This window comes from Capricornis sumatraensis, chromosome 16 (assembly GCF_032405125.1).
Source record: "Capricornis sumatraensis isolate serow.1 chromosome 16, serow.2, whole genome shotgun sequence".
In the NCBI taxonomy this organism is placed as follows: Eukaryota; Metazoa; Chordata; class Mammalia; order Artiodactyla; family Bovidae; genus Capricornis; species Capricornis sumatraensis.
Window position 1 is genome coordinate 56,259,820 of NC_091084.1, and position 20,438 is coordinate 56,280,257.

Consider the following 20,438-nt stretch of genomic DNA (forward strand, 5'->3'; position numbering starts at 1 on the left):
GTTCTAATCTCCGGATCCTCACACCTATGTCATCCTTCCCTCTCCTCGGACCCTCTAAGCCCTGCTCAGCTCCTGTGGGGACTCAGGCTACCTGGTCCACCTTCTCTCCACCCTGTGAGGCTGCTCTCAGGGCTTCCGGCCTGGACTTTTCCCCTCTGCTAGTTGGCTGCCTGGCACCTTGAGGAGCATGGAGCTCCTGTGAAAGCTTGCCTCAGTCTACCTGGAAGACTGTGAGCAGTTGGGTCCCTTGTATGTGACTGGCCCAAACCTATCTCCTGTTTCGAGCCCAAATTGGGGGTGGGGACAGGGGAGGAAGGGCCCCCTCTGGCTCCACCAATCTTTTGCGATCTAGCTGCACCCCTTCCAAATAACCCCCTGCAGCTCTTCCTTTTTTTCAGAGGTGGGAAAACACCCCCTTCATCACCACCTGTATGAATTCTCCTCTCCTCCATGGCAATTTTTTTTAAACGGCTGTACACTCAAAGTTCCCCAGGCTCTGTCTAATCAGACTTCTTGCTCCATAAAGCCTGACCTTGCAATGAAAACCTGGGCTTTTGAGACATTCAGCCCTTCAATTCCCTTTCTTGTTCCGGAGTCTATCCACTCTGCCCTGGAGGTGGTAAATCCCTCTGCTCTCTCATAGTTCTCTTGCTGAGCAAGCTGGCACACTCCTGCCCTTCCTCCACAGCCTTCCTTCTTGGTGAATGAACAAAAGGCACTACAGGAACAGCAGAGTCCAAACCTAACACAGCCAGCTGCTACCTGGATCCACTGGTCCTTCACGAACATCCACGGCTGAGGTTCTGCTCCAAGCGGTCAGGAGGAGTCGGCCCTGACATGCGCACCTGCATCAAAGGTGTTCCTGTGCAAGGCTCTCACTGAGCACCAGGCTGCAGTTTTAAACTACAAAGGGAGGCAATAAAACATTTTGCTTATGTGTTTGTTTCCCTTGAACAAGGAACAGTAGTTGAGAGCTAGAGCTAGATTAAAGGTAGAGGTTGACATTCTTAAAAAATTATCAGTGTTGAAACTACTGAAGCTCATGTGCCTACGGCCTCTGCTTTGCAGCAAGAGAGACTTCTCTCACAAAGAGATGACCAAGTATCGCAAGAAGAGTAGCCCCTGCTCACTGCAGCTAGAGAAACCCCACATGAAACAAAGACCCAATGCAACCAAAAATAAGTAAATAATAATGAAAATTATCAGTTGGCCCATCCACAACCCTATCACCCTGCCTGGATCAATGCAAAGAAAAATGTCTGAGTCCAACACCAAAGTAAAACTGGTTATTTCACAGAGGAGGGACTTAGAGTCAATTTTATTTCCTTTTTTAAACTTTAAAAAAATGATCAGTGATGTTCTCAAAGACAAGCAATTCATTCCTTTAAAAAATTCTGAAAGTTGGAACAAGAAGATGCACTTAGAGTTTATTTATTCCCTCTTACAACAATATTTAGTGAGCACTGAGTATATATATGCTGGGAGCTGCACCAGGGGGATAGCAGTAAGCACAGTGCCTGCTCCCAGCTGCACAGGGCCTAGTGGGAGAGGCAGGCAGCAGAGAGCACACACATGAATGAGAAAATGCCACAGTGATGGGCACAGCACAGCAAACACAATACTCAAAAGTATTAGCAAGATCTTGATGAATACATCTGCACACCCATGTTAATGGCACCATTCTCAATAGCCAAAGGTAGAAACAACCCGTGTCTATCAGCAGATGAATGGGAAAACAAAATGTGGTCTATGCATCCAACAGAACATCATTCAGCCTTAAAAAAAAAAAAATTACTGTCACATGTTACTCACAGATGAACCTAGAGGACATAATGTTAAATGAAATAAGCCAATCACTGAACAACAAATAATGTATGATTCCATCACAGGAGGTTCCTTAGAGGAGTCAAATTCATAGAGACAGAAAGAAGAATGGTGGTTACCAGGGGCTGGGGGACAGGGGGATGGGGGGGGGGGAGGTTACTGTTTAATGTATACAAAGTTTCAGTTTTGCAAGATGAAGAGTTCTGGAGATTGAACAACAGTGTGAGTGTATTAACACTACTGAATTGTACACTCAGAAATGGTTAAGATGGTACATTTCATGCTATGTGTATTTCACTACAATTAATAAAAAACACCAGTGCTCAGGTGTGATCAGTGCTGCTGACATGGACAGAGACTGGGCAGGAAATGATGAGGGGCAGGGCCCTCAGGGAGGAGAGTACCTGAGGTGTGCAGGTGCGAGAGCTGGTGAGGGCAGAGTGGTCTAAGTGGAGGTGTCTGGGGATGATCCAGATGGACTGAGGGTTAGAGTGACCTGGAGAGCAGGGGTGCACAGACCATGCCATGGGGTCCCCAACAGGTCATGGCAAGACATGTACCCAAAGGCAAGGGAAGGTTCTGGAGGGCTTAGTCACAGAAACATTTATGAAGATCACTCTTCTTGCCAGATGGATGGGTTAGGGGGCAAGAATGGGGCCAGGAAGGCACTTAGGAAGCACCCACAGGAGCCCAGACTAGGGGGGAGGGGTGCCCTGCACTCAGATGGTGGCAGCGTGATAGAGAAGACAAATTTGGAGAGATGTGGTTGATGGAATGAAAAGGACCAGCTGGTGGACTGGCCATGGAGAATGATCCTCAGATTCCCTCTAGAATCTATTAAAACCTGACCTCTGCAGCCTCCATGATTTCAGAATTCTTCAGTGTGTGATCTTGTTTGATTCTTGTCCATCCATGGGTGTGCAGAGTGGATTAAGAAAGAGGATTCAGAGGGCTAAGGGACAGGGGTCTTTCCTCAGGTCTCCTAGTGTCTGATGCCCCAGCCCAGCCACCAAAGCTGTCTCAGGGTGAACACCCCACACCCTAACAGGCAAGAAGCTGCTCCTTTGATCTCTTTCTCCTACAACATAACAAGCAGCATCATAGCCAAACACTCAAAGGTTATGCTCTGAGTCATACAAATTATCTCTATAGCTTTTGTGTTATCTGTTAGCTTCCTACTTTGGATCTGAGCAGGAAAGTAGGTTGGTTTGGCCTCTTCTGCTTGCCACAGAGCTATGGTATTTAGAATTTTGTGTTTTTCCAGTAAGCTATAAATAGATTATTTTTATTTTTCAATTTCTGGTTGCTCATTAATTCTTATAAATATCTTCTCATTCCCCAAATTAGAGCTCCAACTCTTTACACAGTAACCCTATTCTTCTTCCTCAAGCTCTCAAAAAGATAGGCGATGGCTTAGCAGTGAGCTACTGTGATTTTTTTTATTTTAAAGAGTATGTTTTAGCACATCTGAGCTCTTAGACTAGAGAGATGATTCTGGTCCTAAGTCATAGCAAAACACCTGCAGAGGCCAGGTAGGGAATGCAATGAACAAAGTGGTTCAGGTGTCTTAAGATAATATTCTTTCAACACAGAGGCTCCTGCACATTATGCTCTCCATCATTTTCCCTTAAATATAGGGCCCTCTCGATCTGTCTTTCACATTTCCATTTTTAGAGAGAGAAGTTTTAGAATAATCCACTTCCTATCTACATGAAAAAGAATTCAGAATAATGATAGTAAAGATGAGCCAAGATCTCAGAAAAAAGAATGGAGGCACAGACCAAGAAGGTAAAAAGAACAAGCAAACAGATGAACAATACAATAACTGGAATGGAAAATACACTATAAGGAATCAACAGGATAAATGAGACAGAAGAACAGATAAGTGAGCAGAAGACAGAATGATGGAAATCACTGCCATGGAACAAAGAATGAAAAAAATGAGGACAGTCTCAGAGACCTCTGAGATAATATTAAACACAACAACATGCACATTATAGGGGTCCTGGAAGGAGGAGAGAGGGAGAAAGGGTCTGAGAAAATATCTGACGAAATAACATCTGAAAACTACCCTAACATGGGAAAGGAAATAGTCACCCAAGTCCAGGAAACACAGAGAAACCCAGCCAGGATAAACCCAAGGGGGAATATGCCAAGACATATAGTAATCAAATTGACAACAATTAAAGATAAAGAAAAAATATTGAAAGCGACAAAGGAAAAGCAACATTTAACATACAAGGGAATCCTCCATATATATATATATATGGTATATAAGCTGGTTTTTCAGCAGGAACTCTGCAGGCCAGGAGGGACTGCCAGGAAATATTGAAAGTGAGAAACTTTCAACCAAGAATACTTTACCCAGCAAACTCTCACTCAGATTTGACAGAGAAATAAAAAACTTTAGAGACAAGCAAAAGCTAAAAGAATTCAGCACCACTAAACCAGTTTTACAACAAATGCTAAAGAAACTTCTCAAGGTGGAAAAGGCCACAAATTAGATATAGGAAAATTATGGATGAGAAAGCTCGCCAATAAAAGCAAACATAAAGGTAGGAAATCATCCACACAGAAATATGATATCAAAACCCAGCAAACATGAGGAGAGTACCAATGCAGGATATTGGAAATGCATTTGAAGTTAAAAGACTAAAAAGTTAAAGCAATCCTTTTTATACATATAATGCTATATCAAAACCTTATGGTAACTGCAAAATGAAAATCTACAATAGATTTTGTTGCTGTTCAGTCACCAAGTCATGTCCAACTCTTTGCAACCCCATTACCTGCAGCATGCCAGGCTTCCTTGTCCTTCACTATCTTCCAGAGTTTGCTCAAACTCATGTCCATTGAGGTTGATTGTGATGCCATCCAACCATAGACACACACACACACAAAAGGAAAAGGAATCCAAACAAAGCACTAAAGTTAGTTGTCAAATTGCAAGAAAACAAAAGAGGAAGAAAAAAAGACCTACAAGATCAAATCCAAACCAATTTTAAAAATGGCTATAAAAACATACATATCAATAATTACCTTAAACATAAATGGAATAAATGCTCCAACCAAAAGGCATAGATTGGCTGAATGGATACAAAAACAAGACTCATAAATATGCTGTCTACAAGAGACCCACTTCAGATCTAGGGACACATACAGACTGAAAGTGGGGAGATGGAGAAAGCTATTCCATAAAGTGGGATGATTTTAGAGAAGACAGCCATCAGGTACACAGGCTGGGCAGATGCCCTTGGCCTGGCCTTGCATATCCAGTCAATTCTTGTTACTCCTAGTCTTTTTGTTCTGGGAAGTCAGCATGATCCCAGCGACAATGGATCACTCCGAAGGGAGGGAATACAGGGTTAGGTCCCTACAGGCTTCTGGTCACAACATTTCCATCACCCAATCAATATGTAACCTTGGTTTATGTTTCCTGTTGAAACATGCTGCATGTAACACACACTGGAAGCATGAACACTGAACTCAAGGCAATAGCACTGTGGCTCATGCCTGGAGGAAACTACTTGATATTGTCTGCCAGATCCATCACGGCCTTCCTGTGATCAGGATCCCAAGAAGCACCACAGCATCACTCGTGAGGACCATAGTAAGCAGCTAAGTCACCAACAAAAGAGCACAAAGATACAAGGACACTGCACTAAACAGACAGCAAAAAGGCTACTTGCTCACAGCAGGAGCTGGACCGGGAAGGCAGTGTCACTTGGTTCCCCTTCAGCTGGACGACAAGCTCGTCAGGTGAGCCACATGTCCCACCCACTGCTCTGTGCATACCCACAAATGACCACAAAATCTCCAGGAGATTGGTTTCTGGGCTCACGGATGCATGTCAGCTAGCGGCAGCACGGCATATACCAGTGAAGAGTGAGGGTCAACTGTCCTAATGTGAACCCGAAGGCCAGTGAGGGCTGAGGTTTTTTCCTTCTTTACCTTTCTGATATGCAATTCACTCACCGAAAAATTTACACTTGGTAAGCAGACAGCTTTATGGGGTTTATCTTTCCTTGTTTTTAAACTCTCCCGTCACTGAAATATAAGTTCTAGGAACATGGGGATTTCACTCATCTTGATTGTCTTCCATCCACTGCCTGAAACAGCGCCTAGACACAGCCGTGCTTGTTAAATGCGTGCATGATTAAGTAGGGGAGCCATTCAGTGCGGTCACCTGAGCTCCAGCTTCTCATCCGCAGTCATTTATTCTCCTGTGCACGCCCCCCCACCCGAGGTCTGTCCCAGTGCTGGACACATATAGGACTCTCAAATACTATTTAATGAGCTAATACTGAAAGCAGCTTATTTACTCACCATAGGTGAATGACTAACAAGTACTTTCTGAACGTGATTCTGTGAGAATAGGATCAGGAACTCTGATTAAGGCAATATATTCAAGATTCCAGTATTTTTCAATCCCTTCCCCCGCAGATCATAGCAGCAAAAAACATTCCAAGTCATGCATGATTCTTTGTAAGCAGTCGTGCTTGCTCCCGCATAACATGTCTCAGTAAGATAATGTCCAGTTCCGTTTTATTGACAAAGAAGCTAAACTTGGGGCACAGAAAGGTCTCCTCCCAAGAAAGGCCTCACAAATTCATAAACATCCAACTGGATTTTTTTTAAAAAACGTGCTCTAAAAACAAATTTAGGAGACACATACTATGGCACATAAAATAGAATGGTGACACAAAATAGAAACAGGAGGACCAAAAAATACACATTGAAAACAAGAGAATGCACAAAACCACATTCCAGAAAGTCTGACTCATTGGCTAAAGGTGCCCAGAAATTTGGCCCTAAGGTGTCTTGAAACCACTGGGAGGAGGCAGGAGTGATCAGCTCTTGGATTCACCTCATTCATTAATTTAGAACATAAAAAGACTGTTCCCCCACCCCCATCCCGCAAACTCTCTACTTTTCCAGCACAGAAACAATTCTCTGTTCTTTAAACGGTCCTCTGACACCCCAGAGGATGCCCAACCTCTCCCAACTTCAGACCAGGCCCCCTCTGCCAGCACTGGCTGGGTTCGTGCAGCCCAGAGGGCTGAGAAACAGAAGCCTATTAAAAATGTCATTCCAATTATTTCCCATCCCTCTAAGGTTGTTTATAGGAAATAGTATTGAGTTTAATAGTATTTTAAATGCCAGGCTCAGAGGGTGAAAGGTTAAAAGTGAAAACATGCTAACACGCTAATGCAAAGGAGACCACTAAATTATGTAGGAAGGGCTGCCACCGCCCCCCCACCACCCGCCACACACACACACACACACACACACACACACACACACGGAGCTTCACTGAACTTTTAACTCAAACAGGGCATCAAGCACAAAGGCAGCGACACTGAGAATACTTGTGTAGTCATAACAAAACCAAAGCTATTCCACATGCTGTGATCTATTAGGAGCACATGAATCTGAGCTCTCAGTTGCAACTAGACCAAGGATGTCAGAAAAAACAGCTGCCTCCAGCAAAGTGTAGTGGACTTGGACTCCAGTTCCAGTTCTTTCTTTTTTTTTTTTTGGAGGGGGCAGCGCATCTGTGTGACCTCAGGCAAGGTATTTCACCTCTCTGGACCCCAGCCTTCTCATTCATGAACAGCAACAACAATAATGGTGGTGAATGTTATCAAGGGCTTACTCAGTGCCAGGCACAAATTCCAAGTGCTTTACAGAAATTATCTCATGTAATTCTCACAACAATTCTATGAGGCACACACTCATTTCCATTTTACAAATAAGCATAGAAAGGATCAGGCCAACTAAGGTGGTCAGAATGGATGTTCTCAAAGGTACCTTCAATTCAAAAGGCTATCACTCCTGGTTCCACCTACTGTCAGCACCAAAAACACAGCCTTATGCCAAGAGCTTGCTAAGAGGTCTTCCCACAAGTTTAAAATATATCAAGGCTTCTGCTTCTTGTAAAGATGAGGTCCAGGGGTCAACCAACAGCAAGAAAACAAGGCCTCTAAAATTAACCTGCCAGGCTCAGACATTGGGCACACCACACCTGGGCTTCCCAATGCCCCAGTCTGCTCTCTCACTGCAAGCCAATATCTGGGTACCAAAGATAAAAGAGATGTGAAGGCAGTCTCATGGATTTCATTGTAGGTAGTATTTAACCTTTGGTTTGGTTTATGGTTTAATTCTTGGCTATATCCACGCCCTGGTCCTTCCTTGGAAGGGGCTGTGTTGGAAGACCAGCCTCCAAGGACAAGAGAGGGAAGGAGGCCCGTGTTCACAGGCAGCCCTGTTCGAAACCACTCTGCCCAGTGAACGCTGCCTCTCCCACCTCGGGGCTGAAACGCAGAGTCCATGCAACCCACCTGTAACCCCCAGGGCTGACAGGAGGGATGCCCACGCCTTCCTCCTCAGGAGCACAGGTAGAGCCAAGGGACCTGCCCCCCTCTCCCAGCCCAGCCCTCAGGAGGTCAAACGACCTCCACTCAGAATTTCCCAAAATTGATTATGCATCTTTCTGCCAAGGCACTAGATAGAAAAATGTCAGTCAGATAGAAGACCATTGAAAGTCATGCTCAATTGGTGAGGAAGGGTTTTTTGTTTTTTGAATAAAAGAATCTTTTAGCCCTTCTGTCCTGGAGAGTTTGCCTCATGAGTCCAGCTGATCTACACACACCTTTTTATGGCCAGGCTTGATGGACATGGTTTACAGCCTCTGTGTCACTCAATAAAAGGCAGATACAGCTGAGACACAGATACTTTCCATGCCTATTGTCTGAAATTCTCCCCCTGGAAGAGCAGGCCTGGCGGGGAGGGCTGAGGACCTGCAGCCAGAGGTTCTGACAGCACCTTCTGTGCAGCTTTTAGCAACACCTGGAGATTGTTTTCTCACCTGAAAAACTGCTTTGATATAAGAACTAGGCAAAGCTACTCAAACACACACAACCGATTCTCTACAAGCTCGTGTTCACCATGCTGAGAAGACTCACTATTAACCACAACTGCAGTTTTATGTTAGATCACAAAACGACACTGTATATTTATGGGGGAAATCCATAGTTGGAGTAACCATAATAAAATGATAGTAATTGCTTTAGCACACTGATTGGTTCCAAGGTCTAAACTTTGTATTGAGATCAAGAGAAATTTAGAAAGAGTTACTTACAGAGCTTTAAAAACCTTTGAAATGAAGCTCAAAAAAAAAAGGGGGGGGGCTTTTCTGGTGGCTCAGTAATAAAGAATCTGCCGGCCAATGTAAGACACACAGGATCGACCCCTGGTCCAGAAAGATCCCACATGCTGCGGAGCAACTAAGCCCGTGCCCACAACTACTGAACCCGTGCTCCACAGCAAGAGAAGGCACTGCAATGGCAAACCCGTGCACTGCAACTAGCAAAAAGCCCGTGCGGCAACAAAGGCCCAGCACAGCCACAATAAGTTCTTTAAAAAAAAAAGATACATATGAAGACTGAATTTAAAGCTAGTCCAGTACTAAAGCAAAGGAGTGGCCTAAGGACAGCTCTTCCCCACTTCCTTTACAGCCACAATGCAATTACGGCCTTAAGACGACTGCATATCTATATGATCTACGCTTGCAAGGACTGAATTTGAGCCATTATGTGCCTTACAAATAGCCTTAGATAAAATACATACATTTCGTGTAATAAATACATTTCTTCTCTGGAGGTCTTAATATATATACACTCTTATCTGCTCCCTCAAAGTAGAGCCCTGGATCAATATTTCAAACACTCTTACTTTATACACTTCACGGCTCTTCGCCCTCAACCCCAATAGCATTCCCCTTATTTGGGTGGCTTAGCACAACCATAAACCATTCCTCACATAAGTTAAATGGAGAAGGCGATGGCACCCACTTCAGTACTCTTGCCTGGAAAATCCCATGGATGGAGGAGTCTGGTAGGCTGCAGTCCATGGGGTCGTGAAGAGTCGGACACGACTGAGTGACTTCACTTTCACTTTTCACTTTCCTGCATTGGAGAAGGAAATGGCAACCCACTCCAGTGTTCTTGCCTGGAGAATCCCAGGGACGGGGGAGCCTCGTAGGCTGCCATCTATGGGGTCGCACAGAGTCGGACACAACTGAAACGACTTAGCAGCAGCAGCACGTAAGTTAAAAACTAAATAAAAATATAAAAGCTCTGGTCATTAAAAAACAAAAAATAATACAGTGTTCACACAAAAAATAACTTTTAGGATATAAATATTCTTAAAATGTGTTTCTCTTGCAACACATGGCAAGTTCAGATTCTTTGTGGATACTCCTAAAACACACTTACATGTGGGTGAGGGCTAGATTTCTTGACTTTTGGGCAAAAGCCATGCTGTTTAGATGCAATATCATCTTTAAAATAAATTTAAAAATCAACACAAAAAAAGAAAGGGTTTTGGAGTGTAGAAGTTTAGGCTCTGAGTGATTTTTGGAGGGTTATGATTAAGTAATGTGTTAGTCACGAGTTCAGAAAAGGAACCACTGCACCAATACATCACAGCACCATCTGAGCTGCCATTTCTAAAGAAGCTTTAGCTCCATAGGGTGGAAAGCACAAAGAGGGGGTGCAATTCCCACGGTCACAGTCTGTGACACTGTGACAGCCAATGTCTGATGACTGGCAACCATCAAGAGCGGCTGCCGGGGACAATCACCCCCAAGGCATTTCTTCCTATTCGCACAGGGAACCCACAGATTCCTCTTGTACTTGTGTTGGGCATATTAAGAGAGGCCCTAACTCAGGCTATGCACCTCTGCCCATACTCAAACTGAGTGAATGAGGACAAGAACACAAACACAGGAGATTTTTACAACAAGCCGTTCCTCTGGAATTCAGGATGTGTTCTCTGTGCTGTCCCAGTTTCTGCACCCCCCGCCCCCACTGAGGGGTGAAGGATCAGTATCAGGTTCCAGCAGTGGACCTCTGTTACACCATCTAATGCCAGGAAGAACCTTACCTTCCTCATTTGTAAGAGGCGAGGCCAGGCCTGGAGCCCTGCTCTGAACATCATGTCTCCGAATCACCTCGCTTTCCTACTCTCACGGCACATGCGTTATAACCCCACCCTGGGCTAGCATCCAGCCTATTTTGCATGGGTCTACAAAGACTTGCCAAGGACCACCTGCAGGAGGGCACATAGATGCTGATTTGATTCAGGTGAATTAAATCAAGGCCATCAAGGTGAATGAGAAAAACCCAGTACTCAATATCCCTGTTGGTCAGCAAATAATACTCACAAGAAGATATTCCAAATCGTCTTCAAAGCGAAGATGGAAAATAACAATATAAAAAGCAAGAATTCCCTGAAAATGTACAGATAAACAGAAAATACAAATCTAACTTCAAGGGTACAGCTTGAGGTAAACACAAACATGATTTAATTCACCTGAATCAAATCATCGTCTATTTGCCACAGAGTCCCTCCATACCCTAAACTGAATAAACAAAGCCTAGGCAAACGCTGATATCTAGGTTACATGATATATTCCAAGATACTCTCTCTCACACACACACACAGAGAAATAAACCTATATGTATTAGTACAAAATCTCAGTTTATTAACACTAATTGAAAATGGTCATTTAAATGACATCTAAAAATGTGTGCTGCTTTTTCTCTGCCTGGGAGGCCAGCCTGCATCATAGCCTCTCAGCACCCTAGGAGGCTGCTTGTAGTCTCACACAGGTAAAGGCAGCCCAGGAAGAAAACCAAGCGTCAGAGGGGGAGGCCCGATGGAGGCTGAACTCAGAGTGGGTCCTCAGAGGCAATGTGAGGCACAGACACCCTCGTCTGATGCTCACTGTACATGGAACTCCTGCCCCCTCGTGCTGATGAATCTAGGCCTTGGGGCAAGAGCTGGGGGCCGGGTGGGCCCCAGGGAGTGAAAACAACCCAGCTGAATCCGACTCTGCTCTCACTGCCATGGAGCAGGGACAGAGGACCGATGCGCAAACGAGGACGCCCTCCCACTGAGAGAAGGTCAATGCCGTCATGGCCTGCAGCCCAAACGAAGGAACCCCAGAAATCCCAAGAGAAATGGTGGGGAAATGAGTCGTACCTGATGTGTGGGTGCACTAAAGGCTGTAGAATTTGCAACCTGGCAGATAGGGCCACAGTCATGGGATGGAAGAGGTTTAGTTTTGGCAAAACATCAATCACTATTTTAGCTTCAGTTCAGTTCAGTTCAGTTGCTCAGTCATGTCCGACTTTGCAACCCCATAGACTATAGCACGCCAGGATTCCCTGTCCATCACCAACTCCCGGAGCATACTCAAACTCATGTACATCAAGTTGGTGATGCCATCCAACCATCTCATCCTCTGTTGTCCCCTTCTTCTCCCACCTTCAATACCTCCCAGCATCAGGATCTTTTCCAGTGAATCAGTTCTTCACATCAGGTGGCCAAAGTACTTGAGCTTCAGCTTCAGCATCAGTCCTTTCAATGAATATTCAGGACTGATTTCCTTTAGGATCGACTGGTTTGAACTCCTTGCAATCCAAGGGACTCTCAAGAGTCTTCTCCGACACCACAGTTCAAAAGCATCAATTCTTCAGCGCTCAGATTTATGATCCAGCTCTCACATCCATACATGACTACTGGAAAAACCATAGCTTTGACTAGACGGACTACTTTAGCTTAATAATGCTAATAAGAATTTTTTTAATTGGAGGCTAATTGCTTTACAATGCTGCGTTGTATTAGTTTCTGCTGCACAACAATGTGAATCATCTGTAAGTACACATATATCCCTTCACTCCTGAACCTCTTGAGTTGAATTCCTTCTTGAGTTGTAGGAGAGCTATAAACATTAGCTTCTTTTTAATTTTTTGTTTGTAAAGTGTTTTGAGAGTAAAAATGGAAGGGGACTGTCTATACTGAACAATTTTTCCTTGTGGTTGTTCAAAACCACCACCCCCCCACCTCCCAGAAAACATGCTTGACTTCAGACTTGAACTGTATATACATGCCCATCCCAGAGACAGAGGGGCTGCAGTCACCTGCCCCCAACATTGACCTCTGTTCTAGACTCTTGAGTGCCCACTGTAGCCAGCCCTTTCTTCAAGACCCAATCCCTCCCTACCATTTCCATGGAACCCTTCCGTTTCATCTACTCATCCTCCGAAGGGTGTAGGCAGAAGGAAGGGGGCTTTGGATCCTGCTGGCAGAGCATCCACAGACAGCCTGATTGCTGTGCCCAGTTGTGCCAAAAGAGTTTCTGTCTCTCTTTTCACCTTAGTCACATTTCCAAATACCCACTCTGTTTTCTGGGTGTGCCACGCCCCAGGAAGGGGATGAAGAAGGGGGAAAATCCTATACCAATACAGACTTGCTTAGACACCATTATAAATGAAAACAGAGTTTCAACCTTAGGGAAGCTAAAGGAATTTTTAACCTTAAAAGAGTCTATACATTACTTTTTGCATGATATCATAGGACTTACTAGGAATTCTGTACTTTATCTTAAGAGCAGTGGAAAATCTTTAAAGGATCATAAGCATGGAGAGTGACATGTTCTAGTACATGTTTTAAAAATAAAGCAGTGAAAGAAACTTCCTGTAATGGTGGCAGTATGAAATAATTCCATGAACCTTTCTGCAGATAACAATTATGAAATCTGGACAATATTTTTTAAAAATATACTTACAGGCCTTGAGAAGTATCTCAAAACGGAAGCCAGAGGAGTGTTTCCTCTTAAAAAACTATAATTGGAAGAGGTAAGAGTCATGATAGTGTTCTCAAACCCCTAAGGTTAGAACAGGTGGGAAACCACAGCCTCATTATCTTTAGGTTGCAGAACTGCAGAATGTGTCTAAATTTAACAGGGAAACTCTGAGAGAATTCCAGAAGGCTGAAGCCCTAAAATCTGAGTAAAAAGTCTGTCCAAATCTTTAGCCAAATGCTGGAGGGCCTTGTGAAAAAATAAGCAGGGACCAGAGAGGAAGCTATCCTTGCAAGACAGAGCTGCAGTGGACTGGGAAGATATATAAATTTGCTACTTTTAAAAAACTGAGTGAATTTCCCAACTTGTGTGCTATACATGTAACAAAAAGTTAAAACCTTGCTGGCTTGACATACCAGAGAACAGAGCTCAAGACTGCATAACAGCTGAAAATTGAGGGGAGAATCCACAGAAACAAGAGAATCACAGAAAAATGAGCACCAAAATCTGAATGTGAGCTGCCCAAATCCTTGGATGATTACCAAATTACAGAGGTGCAGGGAGACCACTGGGAGCCAGACCAAAAAAAAAAAAAAAAAAAATAGCAGCAATTGGAAGCTGTAGGAACTGAGCAGACATCTGTGGCACACTGTGGAAGACAGAGTTTGCAGGAAATAGGAAAATGTCATTCATACTCAGCAAAGAAAAAAGGCAAACTAGCAACTGATTCTGAATGGGGCATAGATGATGGATTTAGCAAAAAGATTTCATGGAAGCTTTTATATAAACAATAAAAGAAAAATATGTTCAAAGATTTAAAGAAAACAGTGGTTTTAATGACTGAAGAGAAAGGGAATCTCAACAGAGTAATGGAAACCATATATTTTTTTAAAAAATCTAAATGGAATTACAAAACTGAAAGTATAATAATTGAAATAAAAAGTCACTGGCTGAACTCAACAACAGTTTGGAGAGGCAGGAAAAATAGAACTACTGACCCTTAAGATGGACTAACAGAACTCAATCTAAAAGAAGAAAAAAAATTGAAGAAAAATGAATAGAGGTTTGGAGGCCTGAGGGATAATATCAAGAAGTCCAAAATTTGTGTAGTTGCAGGGACAGGAGAGAAGAGAGCAATAAAATGGCATTAAAAGGCATCTGAATACAAACTAGCCTAAAACTCTCCAAATATGGTGAAAGCTAACTTCAAGAGCTAAGAATCTCAACAAATCCCAGGCAGGAAAACACAAAGAAACCACCTGTAGGCATATAAAGGCCAAACTGATGAAAGCCAAAAATAAAGAAAAAATCTTGAAATCAGACATTAAAAAAAAAAAAAGATACCATGCATACAGAGAACAGTGATACAACTAATGGCTGATTTCTCATCAGAAATTATGGAAGTCAGAAGACCAACACATTCAAAGTACTAAGAGAAAAAAAAATCACAATAATTCTATATGTATCAAAACTATTCTCCAAAAAATGCAGTAAAAGGTAAGGTAAGTAATTAAGGAGATAATTTATCATCAAGAATCCTTTATAACAAGAAATGTTAAAGGACATTTTTCATGCTAAAGGAAAAGAAGAAAACTGGAACTGGTAAATACGTGAGTCAATTAAAAAATTGCATATGAATTTGGGGAGGTTATAAAGTATACACATAAAACTGACAACAGCAGCATTATGGACAGTGGGGGTGGCAGATAAATGAAAATACATTACTGCAACATTCCTAAGTTTTACCTAAAGTAAGTCATTAACTCTAAGTAGACTTATAAAGATATGCATATGCATACATATCACATACATATGAATATAATGAAGATACATATTGTAATCTCTAGAGCAACCACTAAAAGTTGTGTAAAGACAGATAGCTAGAAAGCCAATAAAATGAAATAAAATTGAATATTTTTTAAAATACACGATTAACACAAAAGAAAGTTGGAAAGGAACTGAGGAACAAATTCTAGGTGAAACAAATATAAGACAAATGGCAAAATAGCAAACTAAAATAAAACCATTTCAATAACTACAGCAAATGCAAAGAACAAATATTTCAATCAAAAAGCAGAGGCTGTCAGATTGGGTTTTTTTTAAAAAAGCAAGAATAAATTCAGTGCTGCCTAAAGAAATAAACTTTAAATATAAAGATACATACTGAAAAAAAAAGAACTGAATAAGATACACCACACAATTGGTAAACATGAAACAGCTGGAGTGATTATTAATACTAGGTAAAGGAGACTTGAAAACGAGTATATAATCAGGCATTAAAAAATATTCCATAATGACAATGAAAGGCTCAACACATTGAGAATAATAAGAATATAAAAGTATACTTTAAGTGAGTGCAGTTTATTGTACATAATTATACCTCAATAAGATGGGATTTTTTTTTTTAAGCACAGTGGATGCAGAGGGGTAGAGGAATAGAAGGGTAATGGGCTAGAATGGAGGCAACATGTGGCTGTAATGCAAAAAGGAAAGGCAGGATTATAGGGAGAAATACTGATTTCAGGCTTAGATGTGTTTAGTTTGCGAGGCCTTAGAATATATTGGCAGCTGCTGGCTGTGCAGACAAGAAGGCATTGGCATTAGTCCTACTATAGCGTGGGAGGAAGGGGCTCAGAAATAAGTTCTTGGTTTCATTTAAAAACGAGAGAAAGAGGTCAGGAGTCCTCTCGAGAAACTAAGAAGAAATGGCCAGAGAGATGGGAGGGAGCTCAAGAGTCCAGAGAAAAGGATGTTTTGAGGAAAAGGGCATGGCCAGCAGCAGAAAGCACTGCAGAGAAGTCAGGTGTGAGCCTAGTGCTATGGCAGGAGGTGGGCAAGAGCCAGGTGTCTGCCCCAGGGCCGATAGGGCTGATCCTGGGAGGAGTGCAGGCTGGGGCTGTGGTCTTGTACTCTGCCCTTGGAGAGGCCTGCCCACCAGGCAGGTAGTTGGCAAACCCTGCTGAGCCCCACCTCGGTGCCCCGCCTCTGCTGTTTGACCTTTGTGCCACAGGGAAGACCCAGGCCAATCCCTGTCCTCCACCCAGGAGCTCCCAGTCTGGGACACATAGATGGATAATTGCACTGCTCTGAGAGCTCCTGGACTTTGGAGGTGAGACAGGGAGCAGGAAAAACCTCAAAGAGGAGCAATGTTTGATCAGTGCCAAGAAGAAAGAAGGGAGCAAGGGTTTTCCAGATGGTGAAGGGGAGGCTGCATTTGTTCTACTTTCACCAAAGGGTGGACCCAAGACTTAAGGATGGGTGGAGGGCCCAAGGAGGCAGGTGTCCACCCCTCACAGTTTTCTCACAGTTGTCTGGCCAGGGTGCAAGGGGCTTCCTGGGATGGGGTGAAGATCTGTGGAGGTGTGGATAGGTGTGCCAGCATAGGCAGAGTGCCCATGAGGAGGAAAGCAGCAGAGAGTCTGACCAATGCTGGTTACCACCCCACTCCCCACTGGAGAGATAGGTTAATGGGAACACAGGCTTGCCAGACTCGATTCCCAAGCAAGTTGCACCCCTGACAGCTTTATCAGACATGTGCAGTCCAGCTGCAGAGGCCTGGCTGGGATGGGGCCCCAATGTCTGTCTCTTCAGAACCCCTGCTCTCTTGGCCCTGGCCCAGACATCAAGGCACTCCCCACTTTAATGAAATGCATCCTCAATGTCGGGAAGCCTGAGATGAGGTTTTCAGGCTGTGAAGTGTATGGGGTTGGGGAAGCATGCAGATAGAGGTTCCAGGAGGACAGGTGAGTTCTGGTGGTGCCTGAATCTGCAAGGAGTCCCTGGTTCTGGTCACACAACTTACAGCCAGAGGAAGCATCTTGGAGAGGTCACAAGTGAGGATTGTTGAGAAACAGAATTCAACAAGGACAGTCAGACTTCATCGGGACAAGGTGCATCAGTATACTCACATGGGGTTTTGTCAGTTGGGATGCACAAAATATACAACTTATTATATACAGATACATCTGCTGTTTGTAGAACCTCTACAGGTTTGCTGAAAACACAGGACTTCTGACAAATTTATTTATTTTCTGACAAATTCATTTTGTGTGATTGTCATCAGAGAAGAGGAAAAAGTGGGTGGTACATTTAAAATAGTTCAACCTGCGGCTTCATGGCGTATATCCCTGACAGGAGACAACTTCCATCTTGAGTATGCATTGATGAGAACTAAATCTTCCATTCACCATTTTACACAATCTGACGGTTGGCGGAATTTCCCACAGATTATCGCGTGTCTTTGTCCATTCCAAATCTTGCTTCTGCACTCCTGCCCACGTGCTGCCAGTGCCAGCCTCTGCAGGACACGTTGCTGTCACGTCATGACACGTGGCCCTGCACCGCGGCATCGCAATTCCAGGCGCGCCTGCGCAGGGGGCAGGGCACGTATCCTGGAAACCATTCCACTCCAGGAGGGTCAGCACTAGCAGAACTCGACAAAAAGGGACGGCGCGGACACGGCTGGATCCAAGTGAAACTCAAGCTGGACTTAACTTACCCTCTGTCTGATTCCAAAAATATCTATAGCCACTGCAGAGGAAGCCGTGCAGTAGAAGTTGAAGTGGGGAAACACAGAGGTCTGAACTACAACATTATATTTTCACAAAAATATATAACCCTGTGAACACGTTGCTAGTCCCCCACCTCTCATCCCCACCCCAGCCTTGAAAGGAGTTAGGGCCAATGCGGGACCGGAAGTTCCAACTGCATTAGCTCCTCGGGAAATCAGGTTTCGGTTTCTTTGGGTTCCGGTTTCTAGAGGTTCTGTCTCCAGCTCAGTTCTAGCCTGGTCCCCCTGTGCTCCACACCCTTCCCTGGCTCACCAGTTCCTTAGGGAGAAAGCTGGGCATTCACTGTTACAGGGACTTCATTAGATCCCTTTTTTTCTGAGGAGCTGTGGGATATGGGCTTTCGCGGGGGAAGCAAAGATAGGGAGCCAGTGGGTGAACTCAGAGGACAGCAAGGATGATAAGCTTAGACAGCAGTAGCCCCCAGGGGCACTTGCAGGGAGAGTGCTTGGTAGATCCCAAGGAAGCGCTTGGCAATTACCTGACAGATGAGGGCCCATGAGTCAGGGAAATACCCACATCCTGATGCCTGCATCTCCCCTGGCTGAGGCCAGAGCAGACCCCTCATTTTCCTGTGAAATTTCATTCTGGACCACAGTGGTGGAGGTGAAGGTGGGGAATGGAAAGGAGCCCAGACCTAAAATCCGCAGACCTGAGTTCACCTGGTCTATCCTTACTCCTCTGCATAACCTTGGGCAAATGACAGCAGTGTCCTCCTCTAGAAATCAGGGGATACTTGTTTTATCTCCAGGCTCTTCTGAGAGACAAAATGAAACGAGAGCCCAGGCACACAGTAGGATCTCACTGCTCCCTGCCTGGCAGAGGAGCCCAAGCTCCTTTACTCATCTGCATCCTGAATGACTGCTGAACCTCCTCAGTAGGTTAAGCAATCGTGTTGACTTTATTTATTAGCTTTACAAGCTCCTCTGAAGAGGAACTGTCACTTGGCCCCACTCCAAAGCCCCACTCAATCCTAGATTTCCAATCCTAGATTTCTCCCCTCTGAGTGGGGAGAGTGCTGGGCAGGGGCCAAAGAGTCAGATGAGCTCTGCACCTGGCTAGGCCTCAGCCTCCCGCCTGAACCTCGAGGGGTGAGAGGGCCCGCATGAGCCCACAGCAGCCTCTCCCTCCTGTGGGCCTCTGGTTCCCATTATCATTCTTTCTCGTGTTCTCCGGACCAGCCTCCTCCAAACCCCTTTCAGCACCACTTCTGGTTCTTCTCTGGAGACGCCCTGTCTGCCTGTCCTGCCTCTCTGCACACCTCCAGACACCCGCCTGGCCACCTGCCTGGGCCTTGCTACTGAGGCTGGAGCCCAAGGAGAGGCCTGAGGGAGTGTGAGTGCTCACAGGGTCCCCAGAGAGCTAGAACTAACTCAACAGGTGACGTCGGGACCCAGGGACCTCCTCCAGCTGAGTGGCCAAGTGACTCAGGGAAGGTTTCTGCTTGCTGAGCCTGTTTTCTGAGGGACTGACTGGGGTTACTGAGCAGTTCACAGGAAAGAGCCTATTTGTACTCAGGGAAGGTGAGTACAAGTCTTCCCCAAGAGGACCCTGCAGAGGCTCCCCAGGCTCTTCAGAATAAGCCACCCATGGTGGTCCCTCCCAGTGCGCGATGACCAGTCCAAGGGCCCAGGCTGAGCTTGTCCACCATCTTTGCAGAGAAATGTCCCCCAGGCCCCATGCCATGTGATCCTGGACATCCCCTAGGCTCTTCCCTCACATTTCATTTATATTCTGAGCAGCATTTTACTTTGACTTTCATCTCTCCTCTCCTTTGAGTCTTGCAGAGGTGTGCATCCTCTGAGGTATGAATCATCATTCCATTTTACAGATGAACAGACCAAGGCTCAGAGAAGGGTGGTGGGTAGGCCAAGCTCACCAAATATAAGGGACATAGCCTATTCGACCCAAAGCCAAAGCCAGTCTCTCTCCACCCCTCCTGGGGCCTGGCAAGGAACAACATTTGAGTTGGTGATTGGGGTTGTTGAGGGTGGAAATGAATTAACAGAGCCATTCTTCCACGAGGCACTTTCAGGCCCCAGAAAAGATGTGTATTGCGGTGAGGTGAGGGCTGCAGTCCAGAGTAGCTACAGGCATTGGAGGTCATTCTTGATTTGTGGGAAAGGCCTCCGTCTCTGGCCTGGCATGTGGTTGGGGCTCCGGCATTGTAGCAGGCAGCAAGTAGGCACAGCACAGAGGTTGGCAGGGGCCATGCCCAAGAGGCTTCAAATACTGGGAAGTAGAGTCTGAGCAAGCAAGAGTTTTAAGCTGGGGCCTGGCACCACACAGCCGTGCCCAGGTCTTCCACAGCTGGCACACAGCAGACTCCAGCCAGGTGGGAGTTGGACACCGTAACTGTGGTCCTTGTGGGCCTTTTGTCTCCTGTGACCCTCCCT